A 26,422-nucleotide genomic window follows, 5' to 3' on the forward strand; every position below is an offset into this window, starting at 1 on the left:
CACCACAGCATGGCTACCAAGGAGTGGTGTAGGTCCACGCCCAGGAACTGAACCCAGGCCGCCAAAGCAGACCATGCTGAACTTAACCACTGGGCCACAGGGCCAGCCTCTTGCCTTCTATATCTTGATGCCACAGTGTGTGTATATAATATTTATATCTTCATTGGGGATTATAGCTTTTTTAAATTAAAAATGACCATTTTATCTTAATAAGTATAATATATCAATTATACTTTGAAATAATTTGTAGCCTGCTTTATTTCAATTTGAATGTGTGTTTGTTCATTTCTGTGTTTTATTTTATTTTTTGCTTTAAATCTTTTTGAGTAACTTTGTTTTAGGTGTATCTTTTGTATTTTGACTCAATTTGAGAAATTTTGCCTTTTATTAGAAGTGTTTAATTTACATGTGTTTCTTCTTGCCTATGAGAACTTACTTTATATTTTACATATTTTATTCTTCCTTGCTGTTCCTTTGGTTCTATCCTCTACTATATGGACTCTATTTTCTTTGAAATCTCTTTTCTCTAATAATTTGGAAGTTATAAATCCCATTTTTTATTCTACTAGAAGTTACACTTCTTCAGTATGAAGAGTGAAACAAGTATAAAACCTTCTGTTTGTAAAATGAAGGAAATGAGGTATTTTTACTTGAATTTTTACTTGAATTTTTGATGGTATTCTCTAGATTTCAGAGCCAACATATTTTAAATTTTTACAAAAATGAAATATTTCCTTTAAAATAATTTATGATATTTGCATTCCATTTTATAATCTTATTTACAATTTTTTGGATACTATTACTTAAATGGTTTTGCTACTCAGTGTCAGTCCTTTTAACACGAGTTCTCCAATCTTGAGTTAGTTTGATTTTCTTTTAGTTGGTTGAAACAGATTTTCAAATCATTTGTTTCCAAGATTAGGAAAGGATTTTATGAATACTTGTGTTTCTGAAAATGTTTTTGCTATTGTCTTCACACATGAATAACAACTTGGTTAAATATAGGATTTTTGCTAAAATTTTTGTAGCTATTGCTCTACTGTTACTTTGTCCTCTGGCATTGAAGGTTGTTGTGAAGTTTGGGGCTGGCCTGATTTTCCTTCACTCTAACCTGTTTTATCCCCCTGTTGTTTATGGGAAATTTTATTATTCTTATAATTCAAGTAGGAGTCGGGCTTGAGACCAAAATCCTATGTGTGATCTTTCAGATCCAATCATAGGCAATTACAAGGCTTTGCCTGGCAGACCTCATGGCAGGTGCTGCCCTCCCTATACTAGACCTGGTGCACAGTCAGTGCATTACAGTTTTCTGGAGGCAACTGCAGCCAGGTTTCCCCACCCCTAAGACAGCCATGATGATAGTTACATCTGAATTCCTAGTCCAGGTGCCTCCTCTTTATCAGGCACCTTCCCAAGACCTCCGTATAAAGCGCCTTGGCTGAGGCACTTTTCTCCATTCTAACTTGGTTCTTTTCCAGTTCTAGCTCTTTTCCCCAACCACCCCCGCCTTCATAAAACAGCTGGAGTCTTTGTTTGGAGCTCCTCAGCAGTGAGACAATTCCACTATCCCCCCATTCCACCCCAGTCTGCATTACATCCATCTGACTCTTTTTGCCTCTTGCTTGTACTGTCCCAGTAAATGAATAAAGGCTTAGTTGTTACTTTCAGTTTGGTTCTTTGTTCTAATTGATCACCTAAGCACCTGACTGCACGACAATTCTCCTGTTCAATTTATTCTTATCTCCTCTTTGGAAATCATAAGTATCAGTATATTGATCTGTTTCTGACCTCCACATATATTATCTTCTATTTTCATCTCTGTCTTTTCCTTTACATTCTGAGTGAAAAATTCTGTGTTTCCTCCATATCTCTGATTTTTTTTCTTCATTATGCCTTCCATTCTTTGCTGCTAATGGAATTTTAAAATTGGTATAGCATTATTAATTTTCCTACATTCTTTCCTGTTCACAGTTAGGTCTCTTTATGTATTAGTTTATTGTCTTATCTAATCTTTCATTTTTTGTTTCATTAAATCCAATCTTGAATCTTATTGAGAACACAAATCAGAATCTATACAATTTACATGGTTTTACTATACAAAATCTTTCTCAGAAATGTTATTCTGCCTCTTATTGCTAAATTTTTCTCCACCTATTTCTTTGTAGAATCTTTTCATAGGTAGGTCTCATTTAGTTTTTCTGTGTATTCATCCTTGAACAAGAAGACTTTTTTAAGTCCGACATAGGTTAGATCTCCTCACTTGATATAAGAGGATGCTATCAAAATTTTCCTCTTAGATTATAATCTGAAGGGGCAGTTATATAAGTTTATTTTTCTGGTTAAGGAATTCTGAAGTCTGTGTGAAGAGAAAAAAGAACCAGAGATATGAACAATTCCAGCACAGAAACTTCATCTCAGTTTATTTTCTTGGTTTGGTTAATCTACTGATCAGAGGCCAGCGTGTCATCTTTAGCATTCTGTCAGGTCTGATTTCCTTCTCCAGTTACAATATGTAGCCAAGTTTGGATTCTTTTATTGAATTGTTGATTCTCACATGAGGAAAGTGTCTTACTATTTTAGGGATATGCCTCATTACCCACCTGGTGGTACTGGTGGGTAACTCCACATTCTGTGGCCCCTAGAATACCTACTTTCAAGAACTACTGATCCATAGCAACAAGGGAAATTCCAAGAGGAGTTGTGCTCCCTTATCCATCCCTCTCTGCACCAAATCAGAGGGCTCTAGAACAGGTCTCTCCCAAGAGCTTCCCTATTACATTTTCCTGAAATACCACATGGTTTTCTAAGGAAAAAGAGTCAAAATTTTAAGATCCTTTCTATAATGGGGATTACATGTGTAAATTATATAACAGAGACTCCTCAGCGAGTGGAAAGCTGATGGAATCCTTCCATAATTTTTAGTGTTAAGGACACTTTTCCTCTATTTTCATTTGTCTTTATTCATTTTGGCCAAGATCTTGTGAAGGGGATTAGTTTGATGTTTATGCTCAAAATTACCATCTTATTTGAGGTTCTTTAACCCATTTTAAAGGTGGTAAAGTTTCATCAGATTTTTTTTCTTTTCCTCCTTTTTTGTTTTTTTAACTTGAATTCTTTCTGGTGGCATTCACCAGATTACCCTTATGTAGTTTATTATAATATTATCAGATAAAAGTAAATAGTAGAACTACTATTTACATGCTTGTAAAATTATATACTCCTTTTTCAGAGTAAGGCCTTAGAGATCTAGTCAATAGTTCTCAGATCTTTTCATTCAACAGACTAGTAAAATTTCAGACAAAACCAAGAGAATTGTTTTTATTTTGTGAAGTAAGAGTAAAAACAAAATTCTATTTTATTATCATCAGGATTATAATATAATTAAATAAATTACATTTTAACATCAAATGTAGAAATACTTAACCTCAGAATAAAGGCAGTCTTTTAAAATTGAATAAATTTAACTTTATGAAGAATTCACTAAATTTTCTATATTTATCTCATTTAACAGAAGATTGATGAAAACTTCCCTATAGCTTGGCACTAGTTCCAGACTGATATTTGAAAACCATTTGATATAGTTCAATTGCCCTTCTTTATAGATAAATAAACTAGGGTTCAGGGAAACTAAATGATGTGGTTAAAGAGTGAGTAATTAAAAGAAACAAATGCAAATCAATGTCTTTTTTTTTCTCCAAGTCCATGGACTTTTTCATCACATCATGTTCTTTCTCTGTTTAGTTTCTTATTGGGTTTCTATTCTCAATACCGTGTGTTATATGGATGATCAGCGAAGTGGGGGAAAAGATACCAGGGCTAAGATCAACTAAATTAACAATTTAGGTGTTTAAGAAGATGTTTTGTTCAAAGGCTAAAAGACAGTCACAGCCCTTAATATCCCTGCAATCTAACTGAACAGCTTAATGGTAATTCATATTGAAATTGTATAACTTCAAATGGTACTGTTTCTCTGACTCTTTTACTTAATTCATTAATTCCTAAAATCTGGAATTAAATTGAATGAGTTTCTAATAAAAACGTATGTCAGTGTGGAGGATCAGAATTTGCCACCCCAAAATGTGTCTCTCTGGCATGATTATTTTTAAGAACAAAAGACTCAGAAAAAAACTTTGACCTTCTCTCTAACTGCCTAAAAGAATTTAAGATAGACTGCCTGTCCCAGAAAAGAGCTATCACCATATATAACTCTAGGTGAGGTAGGCTGGGAGGAACCTTGCTATGCCCATTTTTATCAAAGTTTTCTGTCTGGTCACATTGTCTACAGATGGTCCAGCAAACATTTGTTTTGAAACATTTGCTTTTCCATCTTCATGTGAATTGCCTTCCCCTCTAAAGTCCCAAACCACTACCCCCAACATCCTCCTTTGTCTTTAACTACAGATGGTATTTAAGGTGGTGGCTTCAGCCATTTTGGCAAGTTACTCAGTTTTCTCAGGTTTCTCCCATGTATATATGTTATTAAACTTGTTTGATTTTTTCTGTTATTCCGTCTCATGCAATTTAATTTTTAGACCAGCTGGAAGAAACTAGCAGGTAGAGGAACAGTTCTTCCTCTCCTACATTAGTCTGTACTTTTACTGATTTTGACCCCTTTGCTCTCATCCAGAGGATATTTGGCAATGTCTAGAGATATTTTTGATCAATACAACTTGAGGAGGGTACTATTGGCATCTAGTGACTCTACATTGTGAAGCTTCATCAGTCTATGATATAAAATATCTAATCAATTCAATCAGTTAAGTTGAAAAGTTCAAGGAAGTCACTTGCTTAATGTCAGTGTATATATCCTTTGGAAAATAAACTAAAGAGTTAATTAAACTGATGTTTTTGGTATCATTGAACTCGGTTATTATTTTTTTCTATACATTATTTAGTGGTATCCCATCCATCTGAATATGTGTTTTACAGATTTAAAATAGTTACAATTCTGGATATCCAATTTCTAGAATTAAAGGAAGCCAGGAACTGAGGATAAATAATTCTTAGGTATTGAAATAGAAAATAAGATGTGGGACTGAGGCATATAGAAGGTGAGGACTATGCTACACTACACAAGAGAGGTAGGGATAGGCTTGCATATTGAGGCAGCATTCAAAAGAGGACAAAGAGTTAGAGCCAAGAATGAATTGCAGGACTGATCCAGGAAAGGAAATGTGAAATAGGACAAAGTTAATATGAAAAGCAATGGAATTTATAAGTAGATCTCAGAGGTAGGCCAAAGCCAAGCCAATTTTTTAAGTTTCACCTTCAATAAGGTAAATCCCATTTGTTGTATACTTCTGAATATTTACCACAAATTACACAGTTCCTTTATGCTAATACTCAAATTAATTTCCTATGATGATAGCTCTATCCCACATACATAAGTACACAGCTATTAACTACAGATTGGCTAAGACTGTATATCCCAGTCAGACAGACAAGGGTTTGAATTCTAGCTCTGCCACAAGGAATTATCTGATCTTGAGTAAATCTTATAACCCTCTAAGCGTCCATTTCCATATATGCTGAAAGAGGCTATAATTTCCTAATTTTGACCTGGCATTTGAGTATAAATAATCTCTAAATTGCCTCATGCCTCTCTCTTGAATGTACTCTTTTTTTTTTTTAACCAAATCATTTTATAGATCACATATAATTTCCTGTCTTTAAGGTGTTATTTAATATTATAGCTTGCCACCCTCCTTGGTATAATATTTCTTTCCACAGGCCTCTAGTTTTTATTTTTTCACAATGTATCACTTTTTATTACCTCTTTTCTATGCACCTAATCCTTAAGCCTCTCTTTCTGAATTATTTCTCTTATATTTATGCTTATAGCAAATCCTAATTATCTGCACATTTTTCTTAGTTATTTCACATCCAAATCACTAATAAAGATTTTTAAAAGCTTATTTTACCAATAACCATAGTATCCAAATGGACTTTCACCCCAATTTGGATCTTAAAATTTCTATTCTGTGATTATCATTCCTGGGTTTGTTTTAAATCCATGTAACAGTACTTCTTTATTAAGGGAATTTCAATTCATTTTTCAAGAAAGTTTTATGAGGTACTATTCTGCAATAACGATGAAACTGCCTTTATTGAACCAGCTGTAGGGCTACTGAAACCTCCCGATACCAACGCTTTTTCACAGCTTCTCATTACTCCAGAGGTTAAGAGCTACAAATGGAGGACACAAAAATTTACCTGTCACAATATTAGGCAAATAGTTCTAAGGGAACACTATCACCTGAATATTAATAAAAACTTTTCCTCTCTGTAAAAGCAATCTATATGGTCAAAAGCAGGAGAATATGACCACCCTGGAACCTCAACTCTGAAATCCAAGACACTCATACTCTAAAGAATCTGAATGTAGTTAATTTACAATGCTCACGGATTTTAGAGTTTTGAGCTTTTGTGTGAAAGCAAGAAAACCTGTTTATCTCTGTGGTGCTGACCCTTCACATATAGCACTGGATTTTCTAGTTCACAGAAGAAACACAAAATTCTGGTTTTGCTGACATAAGAAGCAGCACAAGATTAATGCTTCACACTATTTGCAGGCTTATCTCTCTTAGCCATATCCAGTGTTAAATTCCAAGGTAAACTGTCTAATCAGTTTTAAAATGGATATGATCACTGCTCCTAGAGTGGAATTGAAGTACTAGTAAATAGCAGCAAATAAAAAAGTGAAACTCACTCACTATCTATTGTGCAATTAAATTATTCAAAAAAAATATATACATGGGCTAAAAGTAGTAAATAAAATAGCAATGATATTTTTTGTCATTTCTCCTTTTATAAAAGTCAAAATGGCAATAGCAATGATAAAATGAGAGCATTTTGTTAAACATGTTTTAAAGATGAGGAAAATTTGTTTTTCACTTGACTCACTACTCAAATGATAAAACTATTCAGAGAATAAAATTGAAAAAAACCTTCGGCAAATGATGACATGATAAAACAAATCTGTAACAAAGAAATAATTTTATATTATTGAAAAAAACACTGGATGACAATTGTTGACACCAAGGATATAGCCCAGGTTCTCCCACTAAGTGGGCAAATCAATGGATAAAACGTTTCTTAGTTAACTATAATAGATGATATTTAAATGTAGCATTAGATCAAACCCTTTTAGTAATAGAAATATTAAATGAACACTTATACCTGCTAGGCAGTGTTCTGAGTGTTTTACATATATTTTTAATCCTCATAAAATTTATGAATTAGTAAGTATTATTATCATCATCCCATTTTAAGAGATGAGAAAACAGGTACATAGAGGTTATATGACCTGCCCAAGGTCAAATAACTGATATACAAGGCAAAATTTCAATCCAGGAGGCCTGGCATTAAAGTGTAGTGTTTTTGTTTTTGTTTTTGTTTTGTTGAGGAAGATTTACCCTGAGCTAACATCTGTTGCCAATCTTCCTCTTTTTGTATGTGAGCCGCTACCAGAGCATGGCCACTGAGAGAGTGGTATAGGTCTGCACTTGGGAAATGAACTGGGGCCGCTGAAGTGGAGCACCCCAAACTTAACCGCTAGGCCACCAGGCTGGCCTAAAGTGTAGTTCTTAAGTACTGTACTATAGCTGCCTTATCATAGTTGCTCTAGAACTATTTGTATTGTTTTGGGTAAATCACTTAATCTTCACTGTTTCCTCATTTGTAAAATAGGAGAACTGATCTGCATTAGATTCTCTTTCTAAAGTCAATTCCAACTCTACACTTAGTTACCACATATTTTCTCAAGTGCAATTTTCTTATGCTTCCGCATTCAATAGTTAATGGTATTTTCCATCACCTCATGATCAAATTAAATATATCCTTATATCTAGGAACTCAATGGTTTTCTTTTCTATTCCCTTGCAATTAAATAGGGCAATTAATTGGGACACCATGGTGTAGTGGAGTAGGAATACAGAAGCTTAGTTTCTGGTCCAAGTTCTCTTACTGACATGTTACACAACCTCAGCTAAGTCACTTGAAACTTCTCTTGAACTCAGGTTCCTCCTCTCTAAACTGAGGGGACTTGTCAATGCATTCCATTATTTCTAGTGATGTTATGTTGTTGTTCTTGATTTGAAAAGTCTTAAATGATAAAAAGCAGAACTGATCAACTTTACTTACAAGTTGACTATTTATGCCTATCTTTTTGCCATTTATAATACTGAATCCTCAACGAGAACACCCAGGGGCAGATAAAAGTGGGAGTGGGCAAGAGGCATGTCTGATAATTTTGTTAGTTACTAGCAATTCAGCACAAAAGTGGTGTGAAAAGAGGCAGAACCTGAATTAAACTTAGGGTCTGAACTGCTTTTGTTGCTCCTTTTCTCCACTACTACAGAACAAATACAAGTTGTTTGCATGATCCTACTCTCTGCTTTTTCAATTTACCTGGCCCTTTGTTATTTTTATATGACTTCAGTTAAGACTTGTGTTTTGTGTTTAATACCTTGTAGTCAACTAGAAATTCTGAGGAAGATACACATTTGAAGTGGAATTATTACATGAGTCTAAACCTATCATAGGGAAAAAGATATGTCCATTATGGATGTCAACTCAAAGTTCTTCCCTCTTTCCCTTTTTCTAACAATGATCCTTGTTCAGCCAGGTACGTATTTAGTAATCTTGAAAAATTATCAATCTTGAAAAATTATCAATCTATAAGCAAATTCATTTAATTGACATATATAAAGGTACTTCCATGTAGTAAAACAATGAGCATCAATTATCAAGTCTAAAACTTCCTGCAATATAGTGGTCACTATCCATATCAAAATGAAAATGAATTAATAACTTTATATATAAATGAACCCAATTAGCATAATATTGTGATTTATAAAAGCAATTATGGATAGAACACTTTGGAGTATCAAATAAATCAGCTTCATGAAGCTCTACATACAGAGACTAGCTAGTGAGCCACATTTTAATTTATTTATTCTCACATGGGTAAACTAAAGGCACTTTTATTGTAAGAAACTTATTGATGGATACTTCATTTTTACATACTACATTTCAGAACATAAATACTAAACTACATAAAGAATACTTACATGTGTAAGACATTAAATTATTAACACTATAATAATTTATTCCTAGCTCTATTTCTTTGGCTTTCTACTTTTTATCATTTTTTATTATTTTATTTTTATTTTTTGTAAGGAAGATCAGCCCTGAGTTAACATCCATGCTAATCCTCCTCTTTTTGCTGAGGAAGACCGGCTCTGAGCTAACATCTATTGCCAATCCTCCTCCTTTTTGTATTTTCCCCCAAAGTCCCAGTAGATAGTTGTATGTCATAGCTGCACATCCTTCTAGTTGCTGTATGTGGGACGCGGCCTCAGCATGGCCAGAGAAGCGGTGCATCAGTGCGTGCCTGGAATCTGAACTCAGGCCACCAGTAGTGGAGCGTGCACACCTAACCGCTAAGCCACGGGGTTGGCCCCTATCATTTTTTAAAATAGCACTTTCTTATTTATTTATGAATACACACAAGAAGCAGTCCCGGCATGATTAAAGGATACCAAAAAGTCTCTCAAAATACTTAGAATATTATTTTTTTGCATATGGTCAACACTAGTTAGTTTCAAGCAAAGTTATACCATATGATGAGAATTCCACAGCTCCCCCAAAAGAATAAATATTGCATACAAAATCAGTACTGTTACACTGTAATAAGAGATGAGTTATCATGAGGTTAACGAAGCTTAATATTCAGGGCCCCTTATTTGTATCATCCCCTTCCATGACTCAGTACATAATTTTTTATTTATAATTATATATTCTTTTTTCTAAAGAGTGTCCTCCAAATTCTGTAAGGTTGAGGTGACATAATTTTATGCAAAAATGCAAAATGCATTGATGATATAATAACATCACAGATATCAGTATGCACAGAAACAGTTAAAACATTTCAAGAGCAAATATTTCTTTGAAATACAAATACACAATTATATTTTACAGAGAAAAATGAGGAAGAAAGATGTACATTTTTCTCTGCACTAGAAATTCAAAAATTGGCATTTTAAAACATACATAACAGTTGTTACAGTCACGCATCACTTAATGATGGGGACACATTTGAGAAATGCATCATTAGGTGGTTTTGTCATTGTGCCAACATCATAAAGTGAATTGAAGGGGAGCAAAATTTGCTACCCCAACATGTTTCTCTTTAACATGAGGATTATTTTAGGCTGATTTATTTTTGAGAAACAAAAGAGTCAAAAAGTTTTTCTCAAATTTAACTGCCAAAAAGAATTCAGATTAAAAAAACCTGTCTCAGGAAGTGAGCTATCACCTTAGCGTAACATGAACTAGGTGGTAGACAAGGAGAAACCTAGAAAAGCCAGTTTGTTGGGCTCCCCTCTGTGTTCTCCTGTGTCTGTGTGGCCAAACACTTCTTTTCCAAATGTTTGCTCCTTTTCACCTACCTGTGAATTGCCTTCCTTCCCTTTGAAGTCCCTGACTCTCCCCACTCCAATATCTTCTTTGGTCTTTAACTAAGGATGGTATTTAAGGTGAGGGCTTCCGCCCTTTTGGCAAGTTACTCGGTCTTCCTGGGTTTCTCCCATGCATACATGTTATTAAAATTTTGATTGTTTTTCTCCTATTAATTTATCTCATGTCAATTTAATTCTTAGACCAGCCAGAACCTAGAAAGGTAGAGGAAAATTTTTTCCTCTCCTGTAATACTTACACAAACATAGATGGTATAGCCTACTACACACCTAGGCTATATGGTACTAATCTTATGGGACCACCATTGTATATGCAGTCCACTGTTGACCGAAACATCATTATGTGGCGCATGACTGTATTGAAAAATTACTTATTCATTTTATTTCATTCCAGTTTTCACCAGCAAGTGTGCTTGCAAACACTAAAAATGCTATTGCATCATAAAGTGTTTTCTTGTAAAACTGGGACTCAATTTGTATTCAGACCATTGTTATAAAATTGATCAGCACACTGAAATTTATCTTCCTAAATAAAAAGAATAGACCATTTTTCCCCAACACTTCAAATTTCCTTTGTACTTGAAAACTAAAAAGTGTCTTGGTTGCAAAATAAATATCTAAGATAACGTGTTTTTGTAAAAGGTAGTCTAGTATTTTATCATTGGTCACCTCAAGGTTATGAAAAGGCAAAAGCAGTTCTCCATAAGTAAATTTATAAATTTTGAGGATTAGAATCTCACCCTGAGAACAGCAAAATAAAATAAATATTACAAACTGTTTTCTCAGATACAGTTAGAAGGCTAATTGACTTACATGTTCAACAGACATTTGTTGAATGCCTAAGTGCAAGAGGATTCAAAGATAAATCAATGAGATACCAGAATTCATGCTTTCAAGGAGCTTACAATCTAGTAGACACATATATATGCATATGTATGTATGAATGTATATGTATATATGTATGTCAATTTTTAAAGCATTTACTCCTATATATCCTTTCAGATAGTGATCATTTCTTTACTTCCCTTCATAACCAAACTTCTGAATATCTGCCAAGATATGCTATCTCCTTTTCCTCACCTCCTATTCACTCTTAAACCCAGTCAAATCTAGTTTCTGCCTCTACCATTCCAACAAAAATCCTCTTGTCATGTCACCGATAAACTCCATAGTAGCAAATCTAATGGATACTTTTCAGTTCTCCCCTTACTTTACCTCTCAACAGCATTTCATGCAGTTGACCACTTGCTGCTTCTTAAAACACGATCTTAGCTTTTTTCCTATCTCACTAACTGCTCCTTCATATTTTCTAGACCTTTTACTCACCAAAAGTTAGTGTTTCTCAGGGGTCTACACCAGTGCTGTCCAATAGAACTTTCTGCAATGATGGTGCAGGGGAGGAAGACAAATCCTCTACCCTCTGGGTCCTTCTGGCTGGGATACGAATTAAATTGACATGAGACAGAATAACAGGAGAAAATCAAACAAAGCTTTATAACATGTATACATGGGAGACCCAGGAAACCTGAGTAACTCAACATTCTTCTGGCTGAGGTTGTCACCTTCAATAGCATCTTCAGCTAAAGACAAAGGAGGATGTTGGGGGTAGTGGTTTGAGACTTCAAAGGGGAGGAAGACAATTCACAGGGAAATGGAGAACCAAATGTTTAGTAAACAGAACTTTGATAAGGATGGGCTTAGCAAGGACCCTCACAGTCTACCGAGATACCCAGAGTTATCTGTGGTGATGGCCCATCCTAGGGACAGGCCTTTTATCTTAAATTCTTTTAGGCAGTTAGGGGGAAGGCCAAAGTTTCTTTCAGAGTCTTTTGTTCTTAAAAATAATCTAGCCAAGGCAAAGAGACATTTTGGGGTGGCCAATTCTGATCCCCACAATGGAAATATTTTTATATGTGCTGTTTAGTATGGTTGCCACTAGTTACATGCGACTATTGAGCACCTGAAATATGACTAGTGTGATTGAAGAATTAAGTTTTAAATTTTATGTAATTGTAATTAATTTAAATTTAAATAGCCATTTGACCCTAATGACTACTGTACTGGACAGCACAGCTTCAGAGACAGCCCTCATTTCTTAGTTTTCCCTATAAGTGATGATCTATCATCTTTTTGCTGATAATTTCCAAATTTATATCTGAAGATCTGAAGTGTATTTAACACCTCCACTTAGGTGTCTCACAGACCTCTCAAATTTAAAACATCTGAAACAGAACTCTTGATTTTCCTTCCCAAACTTATGCTCCAACCCAGTATTCCCCCATTTTAGTAAGTGGCATCAGCATCTACCCAGATGCTCCATCTAGAAATTTTAGACTTCAACAACTAATACAGGTTTACTGATTTTTTTCAATTCTTCAAAAATCCAAGCTCCTCCCTGAAGGCTGCTTCCCCTGTCTTATAATCATTACCTTCCGTTCTTTGAAAGCTACTCCTCCTCATCCTTCAGGTCTCAGCTTAAATATTACCCCTAGAGAAGCCTTCTGTGATTATTCTACCTAAATTAAGTTTGCCCCCCTACTACTGATATCCTCCATAAACTCCTGCATTTTCTTCAGAGCACTTCCATAATTTCTATTTGTTTATTTATATCTCTAATCTGTTTTTCCCACTACACCATACGACCATAAGATTATGAATGCAGAGGTCACGTCCACCTTGTCACCAATATTTCCACAGTGTTCAAAAAAGTAAATATTTATAGAATACATGAATGCTTAGGTTAAGGAACCAGTCTATTCCTCAATTCAGAAATAGGACATTATTTTTATGCTTTTAAAATACCACTTGATGAATTGGCAAAGGAAATTTTAATTATTAATCATTCAATTCCCAAAGCTTCATGATAAATTATCCAATTTTTTTCTTGTACTACTCAGGTGGTGACATATTAGAAGGCAATGCTCACTTTTGCAGACTCAATAAAGAAGTTAATAACTCCACTTTAAAACACACATATGACACTACAACATTTTGTTATCACATTATATGAGTAAATCCTGCCAACCCCACCCCCCAAGTAATATGCTCTTTCAGGCATATTACTATATGCCTATATATAGTATATATATATATGTACTATATACTATACTATATGCTATTTACTGTATATACTATAGACAGACTATAACAATAAGCAAGAATTTCTCTCCAAATAATTTTTAATGACTTTATCATTCTGAAAACACAGAATACACAATATTCAAAAAAGGAAAGAAGTCTACTGTAAAAAGTATTTATCTACCATGTTACCCAGCCACTCAATTCCTCTGTCCAGAAACAAGCATTATTATCAGTTTTTCTGTGTATCCATCTAGAATATTCTATGCATATAGCCTTGTTTTCTGTCCTTTCCAGATCTGGAATCAACCATTTCTTCAAGGATCCCTGGTTGTTTTTCATGGAAAATGGCATTTCAAGACCATAATCTGGGCACTAAGGATGTTCATTCCTATTGGATTGATCTTTGTTTCTGGGCATTTTCATTTGACAGAACTAGGAAAAATTTATTTTATTTTTAAAGAGAAAAGTCATCATGAGTTCTACTGATACTTTTAATTCAAATTCAGTACTATAGGGTTTTAATTTAACTTGTTCACTGTATATACATATTTCCTTTCTCCCATGCCTAGTTCTCAAGAGGACCAGGATGATAAAATTAGAATACTACCTATTTACTCATTTTTTTAATCCCACAATCCACACATAACAGTCTCAGAATAACAATACTAACATTACTACCAACAATATGATTTCTGTAAACAGTTTTTAAAGTTTCTTTTTTCAGTTCTTTTTTCGGTAGGGTATATGTCACTAGGGATGTACAGTCCAACTGCTGTCATTTCAAGTCACTTGGAATACTTCCACTCTGTGTGATTATGCCACCAACTGGAAATACTTTGAGGGTCGATTTAGTCATTTTATTTTAAATTTTAGGTATCTTTTCTTTTTGTTTTCAATTTTTTCACTGTAGTAAAATTTATCAATCTTTCTTGTTATGATTTCTGGTTTTATCGTCATCCCTGAGCATCTTCTGCATTCCAAGAGTATATATTTTTAAATACAATATTCATTCAGGTTTTCTCCTTGTGCTTCTATGGTTTCATTCTCTCAATGTTTAAAACTTTGATCTGTAGGGAACTTATGCTACAGAGTGGGAATCCATTTTAATTTTTTTTTTATCCAGATGGCTATCTAGTTGTCCCAACACCATTTATTGAATAATCCATGTTTTTCTGCATAGAAATATCACCACTTATTAAGAGTCTAGACTCACAGCAGTAGTTTCCAGTGAAAGAAGGGTCAGTGACAATAGCTGAGAGCATTCACTGGCAATGGCACTAGTGGTAGTACCTAAAGTAGACTATTCCTGTGGCAGAATCTTAGCTGTGTTGCATCCTTTGTTTTGTGCCCAACCTAGATCCTCTAGCTTTAACACTGATTAAGAGTTACTTGAAATTTTCTAATATATTGTGTTTGGTTTTTTAATAAAGGTAGTCTTGACTGTTTGCAGCCAAGAACTCTAACTTACACAGTTAACATTTTTCTCCCGTAATTCAATGGTGAGTTTGCCAAATTGCAGCCTCTGGGTCTCTGCTCTACATTTTGCTGCTAAAACTCATGTCCATAATTATAATTACCAAAATTTTCACTACCATCTCTAGTAACTGACTCCTAATATGTATCACTAACCATGAGCTCATATCACCTCATTATTTTTATATTTTTTATTTCAGAGGGTAAACATATCTACAGTTGGCTAACATTTGAAGCTATCTTTTAAATATTTTTCTAAAAATATTCTGAAGCTTTAAAAGACAGCATGAGAGGGCCGGCTCTGTGGCTTAGCGGTTAAGTGCGCGCGCTCTGATGCTGGCGGCCTGGGTTCGGATCCCGGGCGCGCCCCAAGGCACCACTTCTCCGTCCAGCGCGAGGCCGAGTCCCACGTACAGCAACTAGAAGGATGTGAACCTATGACATACAACTATCTGCTGGGGCTTTGGGGGGAAAATAATGAATAAAAATAAAATCTTTAAAAAAAAAAAAAAAAAAAAAAAAGACAGCATGAGGCATTAAAAGCAAAGCAAGCAGAATGATTTGGTTAGAAAAAGATAGCAGAAATGGCAGGAACTAAGGCTGTATTAGGAGACAATGGTCAAATCACAGAGGTTTTTTTTTACGTTAGAGAGTTAACATTTAATAATATGACAATAAGCAACCACTGAATAATTTTGAGTAGTAAATGACATGATCAGATTCCTATGTTAGAAGGATCACTCTGGCAACACTGAACAAAGTGCACAGGAAGATATGAGATTATCTTTTTTTTGTTTGTTTTTTACAAAGCCTTTTTATCCAAATAGATTTAGGGCTTTACAACATATTCTAAATAGTCTTCTACAAATTATTAACCAAAAGCCATATTTTGGAACCATATATAGAAGTATGGCTGCCAATTTATAAAATTTATAGTATGAGTTGACAGACAATATGAATATGATTGCTTACAATTGTCACCTTGAAAATGATACAGAAAACAAATATGGCTTCTAATAAAGTAAAATAGAATCATTAATTGAATTATACTTTATCATTAATTTACTATCTATGATACACAACTTGATAAGTAGATAAAACATGAATTTAGAAAATTACTGCACCATTTGGAATACACAGGTTGTCTACCTTATAACCTTAAATGTTACACTAGCATGACTCTAATTAATTATTTGAGGGCCCATAAACTACAGGGCCCATAGCTACTCAGGGATACATTTCAATCAAAGTTTGATTTTACCTGTATGAAAACAATAATATAAGCCCCTTCTTTGAAAAAGGAAAATATGAAATCAGAAATAAGAGTTTCACTTTAAGAAAGGAATCAGTCTTTATTAAAGACAAACTATAAACAAAATCAGTTGACCTAAAAAGTAATTTGGTTTATTCAGATGCTGTGCTGTAAGGCAACTAAATTTACACTTCATAAACTAAATAAAAGACTTACTGGTGATATTCTTAATAAGGTAATTTAGCTATGCCCTATTCTTTAAGTAAAAGATCTCTGTTGTGTTAGTCTAGGGTTCATTAAGAAAAAGACTCTCTTGGGGTATTGTTTTACTAAAGAAGCCCATCTTTATCTATTTGAAATGTTAACTACTATGTTAATGAATCATGTCTTGCTTCCCATAATTTTAAGAAGTCATAAAGCCTGACTAATACAGGAGATAAACCATATTTATGGTTAATCACTTAAAACATAGTAACTTACCATGAACTAAGAGGTGCTTTTATCCTTTTCTTGTCTCTTTAGATTTACTTCTCAAAAAAGCTACTAAAAAAAGTAAATAAAACAAAAAACAAACCCAGAGCAGCTTTTAGTTACTTAGTAGCTTTTACAATTTTCTGTCTCCTTTATGCAGTACACAAGTTTGACTCAAATAAATGTCCTTCTGAATGTTTCTAAACCTAAACACCACATGGAGTTGTATTCATCAGGCTTGGTTGGTCCACTGCATTTCCAGAACTAGCCAATCTTTACACAGAATTTTCAGGTAACTACCATAAAAACAGAGACTCAGATTAAGGATGGTTTACACTGTTACAAATCAGTATGCGCGAGACCCAGAGATTAGACAGAACTTTGAAGTGGAGATGTCAATCAGGGAAATTCAAAATAGCAGGAAGGGAGAGGTAATCCAGACAGAATATCAGAGAAATTTGGCAATCTACAGATGGCCAAAGTCCCATTCAATGGGTAAAGTATTACATAGAGTAAGAGGAAGTAATCTAATAGTAGGCAACAGGAAGGAGTACAGGTGATTAGGCTGTTGCACCAGGGAGGCCTAACAGAAGTTGTAGAATTCTACCTTTAAGGAATCATGAAAGGCAAAATCCTAGTATTCAAAATAGCATTTTAGGCTAGAAAGAACTAGGATAATGTGCAAGAAAACAAGGCATAGATTCATTTACAGGTGAAAACAGAGGGATTTAATTGCTAGAGATAGATATAAGAAGGGGCTTGATCAAAGTGGTCAAAGTAAGAGCTTAATTACTAGAATCAATGTACCAAGACAAAGTAACTCCAAGAATGAGTTGATGCTAAGGTCATAAAATCCTGACCTTGAGTTCCTTACAGTATCCGTTCTTAAATACAGAATTGTTACCAGTTACTGGAGAAGGACTAAACTTAAATGGTTTTAATAAGGAACTCAACTTGTGAAATCCAGAAGAATTATCAGGCTAAGGCTTATGGCTCCATACTAACTCAAATCCTATTGTTGTCACTATCACTCCAGAATTCAATCTTAAAGTGTGAGTGCTCCCTCTGCTTGAAAAAAATTAGCTGAAGTTGAATTATGGACACAGATTACCCATAAAACTCTGCAATCCTCCAGCATACTTGTAACTAGGATGTTGTACCATTCTTTTAGCAGGGGATATGAAGATAAATACATGACAACATTCAAATATGCTCTCCATGGTGAGTTGACAAAATACGTGACTATACTAAGGACTTTAAAGAATAAAATGAAAACAAATGTTAATAATGTGAGCAATTGAGAAACCTCATGGTTGGTGAGAGGAGAGAAACGTTGCAATTAGAAAAAAATACGGAAAATAGAGGGATCAACTACTTCCCTTTTGGTCCCATGGCCAACACTTGCATATAATCTCACATTCATGAAAGACATCTACCTAGAATGTCACATGGGCAAACAGAGCTGCTGCACCAGGATAACGTCAATAAAATGTCCCCAAGGAACTGGAACATCTTGTAGTGTAAATTTAAGTATACTGACTTTATGTTCTTTAACAACTTCATGAGAACCCTTTCTACTGACTCTGTCTGAATGCCTGCCTCTAATAAATATTTGTCGAGTGAATGAGAAATGCATGAATGAAGAATATGAAAGCATGAAAACATGAATATATGACTAACACCTACTGGATATTGCACTCCCTACCAAGGCTGGTAATACTTAATACGTTAAGAAAAAAAATCTCAGATTAAAGGCCAATAAAAAGTCATACAAAACATATACACTCAAAAGAGAAATAAATCTACGTAAAGTGAGAATCTGGTCCTTGAGTCCCCCCTGCTGATGTGGAAATGGAACCAAATTAAATTTGCACTAGTCCAGGGACCTTAAAATTAATGATACTCCTCCTCCTTCTTCTCTTTCTTTCTTTATTATTATTTTTTTTTGTGAGGAAGATCAGCCCTGAGCTAATATCCATTACCAAACCTCCTCTTTTTGCTGAGGAAGACTGGCCCTGGGTGAACATCCATGCCCATCTTCCTCTACTTTATATGGGATGCTGCCACAGCATGGCTTGACAAGCGGTGTGTCGGTGTGCACCGGAGATCTGAAACTGTGAACCCCAGGCCACCAAAGCGGAGTGTGCACACTTAACTGCTGCGCCACCAGGCCGGCCCCCTTCTTCTCCTTCTTCTTTTTTAAATAAATGAATTCTCATTTGACTGATAGGGAAAATTTAAAACCCCCATAAAAAAGAGATCTGTTAAAAGTCATCACACTTGGACTTACAATATAATAAAACAGGACTTTTAACATTGTAACCACTTAGACTATTTAGAATGGTTATGAACTGTCCCTTCAAATTATACTATGTACCCTAGTAGTAATATACAATATAAATGGCAGCAGTTAGTCATCAATTTTCATAATATTTTAGTTTAAATTTAAGGTCCTATCTCCTAGCAAGGTGGAACATTTTAAATCTAATATTTGCATATCCTGAAAGCATATTTTATGATTTGTTTTATTTCTTGATAGCTTTTTTAAATAAAGTTTTTCAGGTTTATTGGCATAAACCCTATATATATTCTATAAACCCTATATATTCTATAGCCATATAAAGACTTTTCATGGAATTTGACCTTGATATAGACTTCTAGAAAAATAATGCAACTATTTAGGCCTCTTTTGCTCCCTTTCCAGTCAATGGAAAGGGATTCTTGTATACGCAACTAACTGAGCAATTTACCATGATCTATGGTCTATTTAGTAATCACTACATTTTGTAAAAGTTGAGATATGTGTTGTGGGGGATCAGAGTTGGCCACCCCAAAGTGTGTCTCTTTGGCATGAGGAATATTTTGGGTTGGTTACTTTTAAAAACTGCAGACATGGGAGAAGCTCTGAAAGCTAGAAGTTACCATTTGTAAGAGGCATTTACATTTGTAAGGGAAATCTCCATCTGTAAAGGTAGCTCCCTCTCTGTACCAGGAAGAAGGGGGAATGACCTTATCTCTAGAAACTCTTATCAATGTGGAAGGGGAGGACTTAAATCTGCATAGTCTTTAGCCGAAGATAGTATTTAAGATGAGAGCCCTTGCCATTTTGGCAAGTTGCTCAGTTTTTCCTGAGTCTCTCCCATGTATACATGTTATAAAGTTTTGTTTAACTTTCTCCTATTATTCTGTCTCATGTCAATTTAATTTGTACCCAGCCAGAAGGACCCAGAGTGGGTAGAGGATATGTCTTCTTCCCCTACAGTTTATTGTAGTTTATATTAATGTGACCTTGACTTTGTAAATTACAAAGTAGCATTTAAATTGCAAAATAAAAATATATTAGTAAAACAGTTTGAAAAAGTCATGTCTGAAGTGTACCAATTATTGATTTAATTTTGTAGAATGATATACTGGTTAAGAGCATTGGAATTATACAAACCTGGCATAAATCCTGACTCTGCTATTTACTAGCTACATAACATCAGAAAGGCTACCTAACTTCAGTAATCCATGACTTTCACATCTTAAAAATGATGTTTGATTTAGATCATTTTTAAGGTATTCTCCAGCTCTAAAATTCTGTTTCCTTAATTATGGTTATAAAATGTAATACTACTTAGGCACTCAAAATGCCAAAATGGTATAAAAGTGAAGTAATATCATTCAGAACAAGGAAACACACAACACACACGCACCCCTAAATTACTCAAATCATTTAGCAAAAGTTATTGGTTTTAATTATTTATACAAGAATTGCTTAAATTCTCCTCTTAACCATTCATGTGAAGATCATATTACTCCCACTCTTTAAATCCTTCCTTGGCTAACCATGTGATAAAGTTAACATGGGATAACTTTTTAAATTAGCCCTTCAAGATCTGGCATATTTTCCTCTCTGGCCTAATCTCTGCTAACTCCCATTCTGACTTTAAACGGTCACTACTAAGCTTCTGTTGGAATGACTTCTTATACCTGGCCTATTACTCCCATCTCATCTCTACTCCCCCTCCCTACCACTATCTCCAGGGATTTTGCCTTCCTAATCTCTACTCATCCTTCAAGTTATTTTACTTTACTCTCCTGACCCTCCCCACCAGCCCCACAAATCAGTTAGGAGACCTTCCTAATATCTCTCTGTTGGATGAATAAAGAATAAATGACAAAGCTTTAATCTTAAAGTAACGTTTTAAATATATTTATAACTTTAAAAATATCAAGATCCATATTTACCTTTAATATTTTCAATTTATAATTTTGAAAAATTATTAATTAGTTTTCCAGTTTAATTTCAAATTTCAATATTCAAAGGCTGAAACTGGAATGAGGAAATCTTTGTGACATTCTGATTCCTCAAAATCATCGTATCACAGCTGGATTGGTCCAAGAAAGAGCTGGCACCTACTAAAATGAGAAGGCAGATATCACCAATTTTTCTTCCTATGCCCGCTCTTCTTCTGTGCTTCATCTCACAAGAGGGCACAAATGCAAATCAAGCCCCAGGCACAACTCTGAGTAGTTAGCAACAAAAACATAAATGCAACCTGTATTCAACTTAGGATAAAATAAAAAGTAGTTAATATAAATAATGTGCAAGAGGAGCATAAAAGAATTTTGGAAATAGAATAAATGTTCATTAAAAGAGGAGGTAACTGTGTTTCAAGACTGAATTTAAAGGAAAGCAGGCCCTTGAGTTGTTGGGATATCCAACATGTACAATCCTACAGAAGCAGGAAGTCAAGTCTTAAGCAAAAGATAATAAATCTGGTAGCACAGCTAGAACAGACAAAGACAGGAGTAAACTGTGGGAGAAAAGTAAAAGTAGGGAATGCTGGCCCTGGTAGTGTGGTACAATGACTTGTACATGGTAAGGCAGTTCACTTCGAACTTGATGAGATTTTGGAAGGAAAACACATGGAATGTACAGGAAAAAAAGAGTACAGATGACTAGTCAGCCAGATGAGCTTGGAGAACCAGGGGGTAACAGATGCCAAAACCAAAGGACCCTAAAAGAAGGAAGGTTGCAACAAGCTTCATGAAAGTCTGCAAATGTATTACACTTTAATTAAGGTTTCTTAACAGGGAAGACAGATACTGAAAGCCTATTGTCAAAAAGATTATTCTTAGAGCAAGAATAAGATGTGATTACAGTAAAAACAGACTAGTGATGTGTAGTTCATCAAGGAGATTTTCAAAGTTATTAAGTTATAAAGTTATAAGAGACAAAATCAGTTTAGACCAATGAAGAGAAAGAATTCAAGGACATTATCTTAAGATTTTACATAGAGAATGTCTCTAAAGGTCCATGCCTGGGGAGTTGGGGAGGATAATGACAACATTTTTTGGAAAAGAGGACTATCACTGGGAGCAGTGGATAGCAAGATATTTCTAAATTTGTGGTGGTGTTTTAGTTCCTTGATGAGCACCTAAACTGAAATTTCACATACACAACTAAAGATTTTTTTACCCAGGGAATTCATCTAAATTGCTTCATATGGCATCATATTAAAAAAATACATTTAAATTTCTGGTTCTAGATGGCAACGTAAGAGGATCCTAGGCTTACCTTCTCCCACAGATGCACCAAATGTGCAAGTAATATGAAACAACTTCCTCTGACAAAAACCTAAAAACTGTCTGACTGACTCCTACGCATATGGCCAATGAGAGAAGACCCACATTGAAGTGGGTAGGAGAAGCTGAGACACAATCTCACCATCAACCCTATCCCCAGCATGGTGACCCCACAATAGAGATGGAACTCAAAACCCAGAGCTTCTCCCTAAGTAGCAAAGAGTTTGAACCCCAAAGGGGGCACCCCAACTTTTAACACCTGTACCTGAGAGATGAGTCTCTAAAACATCTAGCTTTGAAAACCAACAAGGCTCCTGTCCACGAGATTCACAAGGCTCTAATGGTCTGAGAAATGGTTCTTCAAGGGCTTGTGCACTTGGACTCAGCCATCCCAGGGCTCAGAGCAAAGGCAGCCAATTGGGAAGGGCCATGACTTTAAGTGAATGAGACTCATTTGCTAATCTTAATGCATTGGTCTGAGGAGCAGGCATGTAATTTGGCTCACAGAGAGGGGCCTGCTGGCTGGCAGGCACCATCTTCACTCTTTCCCTCTGCCTCATTCTAGCCAGTAGGCGTCATCTTTTTTTTTTTCTTTTTAAATGCTAGGTTTTTTTTCCTCTTTTTTCCTGTGGCATCATCTATACGCTCTCCCTCTGTCTCATTCCAGCCAGCAGGTACCATCTTCATGCTCTAGCTGGTGGGAACCATCTTTTTTTTTTCTTTTTTCTGGCAGGTGCCACCTATATGCTCTCCTTCTGCCTCATTTGAGTCAGTGGGTGCCATCTTTGCACTCTCCCTCTGCCAAACTCCAGAGCACCAGTATCTCCTGGAGGGGTGCTCTTACATGTGTCTGACGCTCCAGTTTTTTCAGCTGCCACCCAGGAGACCCCCTTAATCACCTGGCTCTGGAGACCAGGGCGGCTTGTGATCCTGGGTCCCACAGGACTATAACAATTGGAGAGATAATTCTTAGCAGACTACCATCCCCAGGGCACTGCACAGACAGCAGCTTAAAATACACCCCCAACTCTTTCTGTGAAAGAGGCTTATTTGCTTGTCCAGGAGCTTTGGTCTGAGGGGCAGGCTTCTGGTTTGGCACACAACTAGGTATCTACAGAGGTGCTCTCAGGGAAGGGAGGCCAGTGGATGCAATATTTGCACCCTTCCACTGCCTTGCTCCAGTTTGCTGGTATCTCCCAGAAAGGAGCTTATACCCTTGTCTGGCGTCCTGATTTTTGTGGCTGCTGCCAGGGGACACCTCTACATTGCCTGGCTCTGGTGCCAATGAGGCTTATGCCCCTGGGTCCCACAGGACTGTAACCAACAAAGAAAGAGTTAATAAACAGCTACCACCCCCAGGGCACAAGAAGAGGCTACAGAGGCAACAGGAGCTCAGTTTTTCAGTGAAAGTGGCCTATTAGCCTATCATCATAACTGCAGCCTGAGGAGCAGGCTTCTAATTAAACACACATCTAAGGTTGATTGTAAGCCTTTCCAGAGGCCTTGAAGGGCAGGCACTATGTTCATGCTCTCCTCTGGCCTGGCTCCAAAGCACCAGGATCTCTCGGAGGGGAGCTTTTACATGCAACTGGTGCCCTAGGTTCTATGTCTGGTGCCTCGGTTTTTGTAGCTGCCACCCAGGAAATGCCCCTTGATCGCCTGGCTCTGGAGGCTAGGGGGGCTTGTGTTGTTAGGTCCTACAGGATCGTAACAATTGGAGAGACAGTTTTTGGTAGGCTACCACTCCCAGAGCACTGCACAGACAGCAGACTGAAACGCACCCCAGTCTTTCTGTGAAACAGGCCTAACTGCTTGTCCTAGAGCTTTGGCCTGATGTGCAGGCTTTAGGTTTGGCACACAACAGGGGCCTATACAGGTTTCTCATGGAACACAGGCTAGTGGATGCCATTTTTGCACTCTCCCTCTGCCCTGCTACACCTTACGAGTATCTCCCAGAAAGAAGATTATACACTCATCTGGAGCCCCAATTTTTGTGACTGCTGCCCAGGGGACACCTCCAGATCTGGCTCTAGGGACTGCAGGGCTTACACTTGCGGTCCCACAGGACTGTATATATTTGCATACTTTAAAAGCTGCTACATAACGGTCTGGCTTCCAATCAGCCTGAATCTAGGTGCTGACTGAGATCCTCCCCTTTTGGATACTGACAGGTCTTGGCACACCCTCAACTACTGGGAGCTATTAAAGATAAAATAGGCTGCTTGGACAATCACAAAGGTTTGAGAGACAACCAAGAGTTATGGCAGGGTTGAATAATAAAGTTCATCTCCTACAAGAGGCCACTTCATCAAGATTGAGAGAGGTGGCTGTTTTATCTAATGCATAGAAACCAACACAGAGAGTCAAGCAAAATGAAGAAATAGAGGAATATGTTCCAAATGAAAGAACTAGATAAAACCTCAGGAAAAACCTCAATGAAACAAAGGCAAGTAATCTACCTGATAAGGAGTTCAAAGTAACGGTCAAAAATATGCTCACCAAACTCCTGAGAAGAATGGATGAAAACAGTGAGAACTTCAACAAAGAAATAAAAAATATAAGAGAGTATCAAAAAGAATTCACAGAGCTAAAAGATACAATAACTGAACTGAAAAATACATTAGAGGCTTTCAACAACAGACTAGATAAAGCAGAAGAAAGAATCACTGAACTCAAGGACAGGGCAGTGGCACTCACCCAATCAAAGCAGAAAAAAGAAAAAAGAATGAAAAAAAGTAAAGGTAGCTTAAGGGACTTAGGGGACAACATCAAGCAGACTAATATTCACATTATAGGGGTCCCAGAAGGAGAAGAGAAAGAGAAAAGAGCAGAAAACGTATTTGAAGAAATAATGGCTGAAAATTTCCCACCTTGGGAAAGGAAACAGAACTCCAGATACAGGAATCCCAGGGTGTTCCAAATAAAAGGTACCTTAAGAGACCCACACCAAGACACATTAAAATTAACATACCAAAAGTTAAAGACAAGGGGAGATTCTTAAAAGCAGCAAGAGAAAAATAACCTGTTAAGTACAAGGGAACCCCCACAAGACCATCAGCAGATTTTTTAGCAGAAGCTTTGCAGGTCAAAAGGGAGTGGCATGATATATCCAGAGTCCTGAAAGAAAAGAACCTTCCAACCAAGAATACTCTGGCAAAGCTATCATTCAGAACTGAAGGAGAGATAAAGTTTTCCAGACAAAGCAAAGCTAAAGGAGTGCACCACCAGTAAACCTGCCTTACAAGAAATGTTAAAAGGACTTCTTTAAGCCGAAAAGAAAGGGCACTAATTATTAACAAGAAAACATATGAAAGTATAAATCTTACTGGTAAAGGTAAATAAAGATATAGTAAAGGTAATGGATTAATCACTTATAAAGCTAGCATGAAGTTTAAAAGACAAAAGTAGTAAAACTATAACTACAATAATTACTTAAGAGGTACACAAGATAAAAAGATGTAAATGTGATATAAAAAACGTAATATGTAGGAGGGGAGAGTAAAAATGTAGAGTTTAAGAATGCGTTCAAACTTAAGTTGGTATCAACTTAAAATATACTGTTATAAACATGAGTTGTTATGTGTAAGACTCTTGGTAACTACAAAGCAAAAACCTATAGTAGATACACAAAAGATAAAGAGAAAGGAATCTAAGCGTACCACTAAAGAAAGTCATCAAACCACAAAGGAAGAGAGCAAGAGAAGAAAAAAACAGAGGAACTACAAACAGCCAGAAAACAATTAACAAACTGGCAATAAGTACATACTTATCAATTATTACTTTAAATGTAAATGGACTAAATTCTCCAATCAAAAGACATAGAGTGGATGGATTAACAAAACACAACCCATCTATATGCTGCATACGAGACACTCACTTCAGATGTAAGGACACACACAGACTGAAAGTGAAGGGATGGAAAAAGATATTCCATGCAAACAAACCAAAAAAGCTGGGGTAGCTATATTTATATCAAACAAAATAGACTATAAAATAAAGACTGTAATAAGAGACAAGGAAGGGCATAACATAATGATAAAGGTGTCAACCAACAAGATGATATAACATTTGGAAATATTTATGCATTCAACATAGG

At 35.9% G+C, this 26,422-nt stretch overlaps 1 protein-coding gene across 1 annotated transcript in view; it reads right to left on the reverse strand.

Annotated features, from left to right (window-relative positions):
- The window catches only part of PHYHIPL (phytanoyl-CoA 2-hydroxylase interacting protein like), a 62,195-nt gene that overhangs the window by 16,375 nt on the left and 19,398 nt on the right, over positions 1-26,422 (reverse strand). The window lies entirely within an intron of this gene.

Source organism: Ceratotherium simum, chromosome 6 (genome assembly GCF_057802395.1).
Source record: "Ceratotherium simum simum isolate JZ-2026a chromosome 6, ASM5780239v1, whole genome shotgun sequence".
In the NCBI taxonomy this organism is placed as follows: Eukaryota; Metazoa; Chordata; class Mammalia; order Perissodactyla; family Rhinocerotidae; genus Ceratotherium; species Ceratotherium simum.